The sequence below is a fragment of the Peromyscus maniculatus genome, chromosome 7 (genome assembly GCF_049852395.1).
Source record: "Peromyscus maniculatus bairdii isolate BWxNUB_F1_BW_parent chromosome 7, HU_Pman_BW_mat_3.1, whole genome shotgun sequence".
Taxonomy (NCBI): Eukaryota; Metazoa; Chordata; class Mammalia; order Rodentia; family Cricetidae; genus Peromyscus; species Peromyscus maniculatus.
Genome location: NC_134858.1, coordinates 313,723 through 321,848, shown reverse-complemented (window position 1 = coordinate 321,848; position 8,126 = coordinate 313,723).

Here is an 8,126-nt window from a genome sequence, read left to right as displayed (position 1 = left end):
CTAACGTTCAGTTTCTCGTTCTAGTAGCAAGTGTTATTTCTGGGTAAGAACAGCCACTTCTGTGATCTTCTGATTATACAGTGCAAATAGCACTCACGTCTGTTCCCAGAGTGTACAGGGTATTGGACTGAAGAGAAGCTCCTTTTCGAGTCAGTTTCCAATGCTGAGTTGATCTAGATATTCCCCGTTTGTGTAGCAAGCACAGTTTTTTTGTTCTGAGCCAGGTCACTGTTCGGGCCTATAAAAATCACAGTAGAATACATGAGTGCCCCTTCTCAAAAGCAGAGTGTCGTTCTTGTAAGGCAAACTAGGGTTCAAATGCCATTCTTAAAAGGATTTGAATCACATTCAGTATCACGTTCTAGCAGCAAGTGTTAATTCAGTGTAAGAACAGCCACACTTGTGCTCTTCGGGCCATACACAGTACAATAAGCATTCGCGTGTGTTCCCAGCAAGTACAGTGTATTGGACTGAACAGAGCTCCTAATCTAGTCAGTTTCCAATGCTAAGTTGAAGGAGTTATGCTCTGTTTGTGAAGCAATCACAGTTCTTTTGTTCTGAGCCACCTCACTGTTCTGGCCCTTTAGGAAATACTGTAAATACAAGAGTGCCTGTTTCTCAAAAGCAGAGTGGATTTTTTGTAAGGCAAGCTAGGGTACAATTGCCATTCTTTAAATAATTGAATCACGTTCCGTTTCATGTTCTAGCTCAAGTGTTAATTCAGGGTTAGAACAGCCACTCTTGTGCTCTTCTGGCCATTCACAATGCAAATATCACTTGCATGGATCCCCTCGAGTACAGTGTATTAGACTGAAGAGAAGCTCCTATTCTAGTCAGTTTCCAATGCTGAGTTGAACTAAATATGCTCCGTTTGTGTAGGAAGCACAGTTATTTTGTTTTGGCCTAGCTCACTATTCTGGTCATATAGGAAACACAGTATAGTACTAGAGTGTCTGTTAATCAAAATCAGGGTGTTTTTCTTAGAAGGCATGCAAGGGTTCAATTACCATTCTAAAAAGGAGTTGAATCACGTTCAGTTTCACTCTCTAGCAGCAAGTGTTAATTCAGTCTAAGAACAGAAACTCTTGTGCTTTTCTGGCCATACACACTGCAAATAGCACTCGCATCAGTTCCCAGCAAGTACAGTGTATTGGACCGAAGAGAAGCTCCTATACTAGTCAGTTTCCAATGCTGAGTTGAACTAGATATGCCCCGTTTGTGTAGGAAGCACAGTTCTTTTGTTCTGAGACAGCTCACTGTCCTGACACTTTATGAAACAGAGTAGACGATAAGAGTGCCCATTTCTCAAAAGCAGAGTGTTTTTTCCTGAAAGGCAAGCTAAGGTTCAATTCCGATTCTTAAAAGGAGTTGAATCACGTTCAGTTTCACGTTTTAGCAGCAAGTGTTATTTCAATGTAAGAATAGGCACTCTTGTGCTCTTCTAGCCATACACAGTGCAAATAGCACTCGTGCCTGTTCCTATCAAGTACAGTGTATTGGACTGAAGTGAATTTTCTCTTCTAGACAGTTTCCAATTCTGAGGTGAACTAGATATGCCCCGTTTGTGTAGAAAGCACAGTTCTTTTGTTCTGAAAGAGAACACTGTTCTGGCCCTATAGGAATGAAAGTAGAATACAAGAATGCCCATTTCTCAAAAGCAGAGTGTTGTTCCTGTAAGGCAAGCTAGGGTTCAATTGCCATTCTTTTTTTTTTTTTTTTTGGTTTTTCGAGACAGGGTTTCTCTGCGTAGCTTTGCGCCTTTCCTGGAGCTCACTTGGTAGCCCAGGCTGGCCTCGAACTCACAGAGATCCGCCTGGCTCTGCCTCCCGAGTGCTGGGATTAAAGGCGTGCGCCACCACCGCCCGGCTCAATTGCCATTCTTAAACGTAGTTGAATCATATTCAGTTTCACTTTCTAGCAGCAAGTGTTAATTCAGGGTAAGAACAGCCACTCTTGTGTTCTTCAGGCCATACACAGTACAAATAGCACTCATATCTATTCCCAGAGTGTACAGGGTATTGGACTGAAGAGAAGCTCCTTTTCGAGTCACTTTCCAATACTGAGTTGATCTAGATATTCCCCGTTTGTGTAGCCACCACAGTTCTTTTGTTCTGAGCTAGCTCACTGTACTGGCCATATAGGAAACACAGCAGAGTGCAAGAATGCCCTTTTGTCAAAAGCAGAGTGTTTTTCTTGTATGGCAAACTAGGGTTCAATGAAACTTCCTAAACGGAGTGGAATCACATTCAGTTTCATGTTCTAGCAGCAAGTGTTAATTCAGGGTAAGAACATGACTCTTGTGCTATTCTAGCCATACCTAGTGCAAATAGCATTCGTGTCTGTTCCCAGCAAGTACAGTGTATTGGACTGAATAGAATCTCCTGTTTTATTTAGTTTCCAATCCTATACTAGTCAGTTTCCAATGCTGAGTTGAACTAGATATGCCCCGTTTGTGCAGGAATCACAGTTCATTTGTTCTGAGTAAACTCACTGTACTGGCCCTATAGGAAACACAGTAGAGTGCAAGAATGCCCGTTTCTCAAAAGCAGAGTGTTTCTCTTGTATGGCAAACTAGGGTTCATGTAAACTTCCTAAGCGGAGCTGAATCACATTCAGTTTCAATTTCTAGCAGAAAGTGTTAATTCAGAGTGAGAACACCACTCTTGTGCTCTGCTAGACCTACCCAGTACAAAAAGCATTCGCGTCTGTTTCCAAAAGTACAGTGTATTGGACTGAAGTGAAGCTCCTGTTTTATTAGTTTCCCATACTGATTTGAAACAGATATGCAACGTTTGTGTAGGAAGCACAGTTCTTTTGTTCTGAGCTAGCTCACTGTACTGGCCCTATAGGAAACACAGTAGAGTGCAAGAATGCGCCATTTTCAAAAGCAGTGTTTTTCTAGAATGGCAAACTAGGGTTAAAGTAAACTTCATAATCGGAGTTGAATCACATTTAGTTTCCAGTTCTAGCACTTGTTAATTCAGGGTAAGAACACCACTCTTGTGCTATTTGGCTATACCTAGTGCAAGTTACATTCGTGTCTGTTAACAGCAAGTATAGTGTATTGGACTGAAGAGAAGCTCCGGTTTTACTTAATTTCCAATACTGAGTTCAACTAGATATGCCCCGTTTGTGTAGGAAGCACAGTTCTTTTGTTCTGAGCTAACTCACTCTACTGGCCCTATAGGAAACACAGTAGAGTACAAGAATGCAAGTTTCTGAAAAGCAGAGTGTTTTTCTTGTATGGCAAACTAGGGATCAATTAAACTTCCTAAACTTAGTTGAATCACATTCAGTTTCAAGTTCTAGCAGCAAGTGTTAATTCAGGATAAGAACACCATTCTAGTGCTATTCTGGCCATACCCAGTGCAAATAGCATTCGCGTCTGTTCCCAGCCAGTACAGTGTATTGGTCTGAAGAGAATCTCCTGTTTTACTTAGTTTCCAATACTGAGTTGAACTACATATGCCACGTATGTGTAGGAAGCACAGTTCTTTTGTTCTGAGCTAGCTAACTATAATGGCCCTATAGGAAACACAGTAGAGTTCAAGAATGTCTGTATCTCAAAAGCAGAATGTTTTTCTTGCATGGCAAACTAGTGTTCAATTAAACTTCCTACACGGAGTTGAATCACATTCGGGTTCAAGTTCTAGCAGCAAGTGTTTATGCAGTTTAAGAACACCACTTTTGTGCTATTCTGGACATACCTAGTGCAAATAGCATTCGCGTCTTTTCCCAGCAATTAAAGTGTATTGGACTAAATAGAAGCTCATGTTTTACTTAGTTTCCAATACTGACTTGAACTACTTATACCCCGTTTGTGAATTAGTCACAGTTTTTTTGTTCTGAGCTACCTCACTGAACTTGCCCTATAGGAAACACAGTAGAAAGCAAGAATGCCCGTTTCTCAAAAGCAGAGTATATTTCTTGTATGGCAAACTGGGGTTCAAGTAAACTTCCTAAACGGAGCTGAATCACATTCAGTTTCAAGTTCTAGCAGCAAGTGTTAATTCAGAGTAAGAGCACTACCCTTGTGCTTATCTGGACCTACCCAGTGCAAGAAGCATTCACGTCTCTTTCCAAAAGTACAGTGTATTGGACTGAAGTGAAGCTCCTGTTTTATTAGTTTCCCATACTGATTTGAAATAGATATCCAACGTTTGTGTAGGAAGCACAGTTCTTTTGTTCTGAGCTAGCTCACTGGACTGGCCCTTAAAAAACACAGGAGAGTGCAAGAATGCCCGTTTCTCAAAAGCATAGTGTTTTTCTAGTATGGCAAACTAGGGTTAAAGTAAACTTCCTAAACGGAATTGAATCACATTTAGTTTCCAGTTCTAGCACAGGTGTTAATTCAGGGTAAGAACACCACTCTGTGCTATTCTGGCCATACCAGGTGCAAATAGCATTTGCGTCTATTCTCAGCAAGTACAGTGTTTTGGACTAAAGAGATGCCCCTGTTTTACTTAGTTTCCAATTCTGAGTTGAACTAGATATGCCCCGTTTTTGTAGGAAGCACAGTTCTTTTGTTCTGAGCTAGCTCACTGTACTGGCCTTAAAGGATACACAGGAAAGTGCAAGAATGTCTGTTACTCATAATCAGAGTGTTTTTCTTGCATGGCAAACTAGGGTTCAATTAAACTTCCTAAACAGTGTTTAATCACACTCAGTTTCAAATTCTAGCATCTATTGTTAATTCAGGGTAACAACACCACTGTTGTGCTATTAAGGCCATACTCATTACAAATAGCATTCGTGTCTGTTCCCAGCATGTATAGTGTATGAGATTGAACAGAAGCTCCTGTTTTACTTAGTTTCCAATACTGATTTGAACGAGATATCCCCATTTTGTGTAGTAAGCACAGTTCTGTTGTTGTGAGCTAGCTCACTGTACTGGCTGTATAGCAAACAGAGTATAGTACAAGAATGCTCGTTTCTCAAAAGCAGAGTGTTTTTCTTGTATGGCAAACTAGGGTTCAAGTAAAATTCCTAAACGGAGCTGAGTCATATTCACTTTCAAGTTCTAGCAGCAAGTGTTAATTCAGGGTAAGGACACCACTCTTGTTCCATTCTGGACATACCTGGTGCAAAAAGCATTCGCGTTTGTTACCAGCAAGTACAGTGTATGGGACTGAACAGAAGCTCCTGTTTTACTTAGTTTCCAATACTGAGTTGAACTAGATAAGCCCCTTTTGTGTAGGAATCACGGTTCTTTTGTTCTGAGCTAGCTCACTGTACTGGCCCTTAAAAAACACAGGAGAGTGCAAGAATGCTCGTTTCTCAAAAGCAGAGTGTTTTTCCAGTATGGCAAACTAGGGTTAAAGTAAACTTCCTAAATGGAGTTGAATCACATTTAGTTTCCAGTTCTAGCACAGGTTTTAATTCACGGTAAGACCACAACTCTTGTGCTATTCTGGCCATAACCAGTGCAAGTAACTTTCGCGTCTGTTCCCAGCAAATACAGTGTATTGGACTGAAGAGAAGCTCCGGTTTCACTTTATTTCCAATACTGAGTTGAACTAGATATGCCCCGTTTGTGTAGGATGAACAGTTCTTTTGTTCTGAGCTAGCTCACTGTACTGGACCTATAGAAAACACAGAGGACTGCCGGAATGCCCGTTTCTCAAAAGCAGAGTGTTTTTCTTGTATGGCAAACTAGGGTCCATAACTTACTAAAAGGAGTTGAATCCCAATCAGTTTCAAGTTTTACCAGCAAGTGTTAATTCATCGTAACAACACCACTCTTGTGCTATATTGGCCATACCCATTACAAATAGCATTCGCGTCTGTTCCCAGCAAGTACAGTGTATCGGACTGAACAGAAGCTCCTGTTTCACTTAGTTTCCAATAGTGAGTTGAACTAGATATGCCCCGTTTGTGTAGGAAGCACAGTTCTTTTGTTCTGATCGAGCTCAATCTACTGGACGTGTAGAAAACACTGTAGATGCAAGTATACCCGTTTCCCAAGAGCAGAGTGTTTTTCTTGTATTCCAATCTAGGGTCCAATTAAACTTCCTAAACGGAGTTGAATCACATTCAGTTTCAAGTTCTAGCAGCAAGTGTTAATTCAGGGTAAGAACACCACTCTTGTGCTATTCTTGGCATACACAGTGCAAATAGCATTCGCGTCTGTTCCCCGCAAGTATAGTGTATTGGACTGAAGAGAAGCTCCTGTTTTACATAGTTTCCAATACTGAGTTGAACTTGATATGCCCTGTTTGTGTAGGATGCACAGTTCATTTGTTCTTAGCTAGCTCACTGTACTGGCCCTATAGGAAACACAGTAGAGTGCAAGAATGTCCGTTTCTCAAAGGCCTAATGGTTTTCTTATATGGCAAACTAGGGATCAACTAAACTTCTTAAATGGAACTGAATTACATTCAGTTTCAGGTTCTAGCAACAAGTGTTAATTCAGGGTAAGAACACCACTCTTGTGCAATTTTGTCCATAAACAGTGCAAAAAGTATTCGCGTCTGTTTCCAGCAAGTACAGTGTATTGGACTGAAGAGAAGCTCCTGTTTTACTTAGTTTCCAATCCTGAGTTGAAGTAGATACGCATCTTTTGTGTAGGAAGCACAGCCTTTTGTTCTGAGCTACCTCATTGTACTGGACGTATAGGAAACACAGTAGAGTGCAAGAACGCACATTTCTCAAAAGCAGAATATTTTTCTTGCATGGCAAACTAGGGTTCAATTAAACTGCCTATACGGAGTTGAATCACATTCAGTTTCAAGTTCTAGCAGCAAGTGTTAATTCAGGGTAAGAACACCAATCTTGTGCTATACTGGACATAGCCAGTACCAAAATCATTCGCGTCTGTTTCCAGCAAGGACAGTTTATTGGACGCAAGAGAAGCTCCTGTTTTACTTAGTTTCAAATACTGAGTTGAGCTAGATATGCCCCGTTTGTGTAGGAATTATAGTGATTTTATTGTATGGCAAACTAGGGCTTAATTAAACTTACTAAACGGAGTTGAATCATATTCAGTTTCAAGTTCTAGCAGCATGTGTTAATTTAGGGTAAGAAGACCACTCTTGTGCTATTCTGGCCAATCCCAGTGCAAATAGCATTCGCGTCTGTTCCCTGCAAGTACAATGTATTGGACTGGAGAGAAGCTCCTGTTTTACTTTGTTTCCTATACTGACTTAACCTAGATATGTCCCGTAGGTGTAGGAAGAACAGTTCTTTTGTTATGAGCTAGCTCACTGTACTGGCCCTTTAGGAAATACAGTAGAGTTCAAGAATGCCCGTTTCGCAAAAGCAGAGTGTTTTTATTGTATGGCACACTAGGGATTAATTAAACTTCCTAAACTGAGTTGAATCATGTTCAGTTTCAATTTCTAGTAGCAAGTATTCATTCAGACTAAAAACACCACTCTTGTCCTCTTCTGGCCACACGCAGAGCAAATAGCAGTCGCGTCCATTCCCAGCAAGTACAGTGTATTGGACTGAAGAGAAGCTCCAGTTTTTCTTAGTTTCCAATACTGAGTTGAACTAGATATGCCCCGTTTGTGTAGGAAGCACAGCCCTTTTGTTCTGAGCTAGCTCACTGTACTGGCCCTATAGGAAACAAAGGAGAGTGCAAGAATACCCATTTCTCAAAAGTACAGTGTTTTTCTTGTATGGCAAACTAGGGTTCAATTAAACTTCCTAAACGGAGTTGAATCACATTCAGTTTCAAGTTCTAGCACCACGTGTTAATTCAGGGTAAGAACACCACTCATGTACTATTCTGGCCATACCCAGTGCAAATAGCAATCATGTCTGTTCCCTGCAAGTACAGAGTTTTGGACTGAAGAAAAGCGTCCTGTTTTACTTAGTTTTCAATACTGAATTGAACTAGATATGGCCCGTTTGTGTAGGAAGCACAGTTCTTTTGTTCTGAGCTAGCTCACTGTACTGGCCCTATAGGAAACACAGTATAGAGCAAGGATGCCCGTTTCTCAAAAGTAGAGTGTTTTCTTGTATGGCAATCTAGGCTTCAATTAAAGGTTATAAAAACGGAGTTAAATATTCTTTTTTAACTTCTGGCCGTAAGGGTTAATTCAGGGTAAGAACACCGCTCCTGGGCTATCTTGTCATAGCCAGCGCAAATAGCATTCGTGTCTGTTTTGAGCAAGTACAGTGTT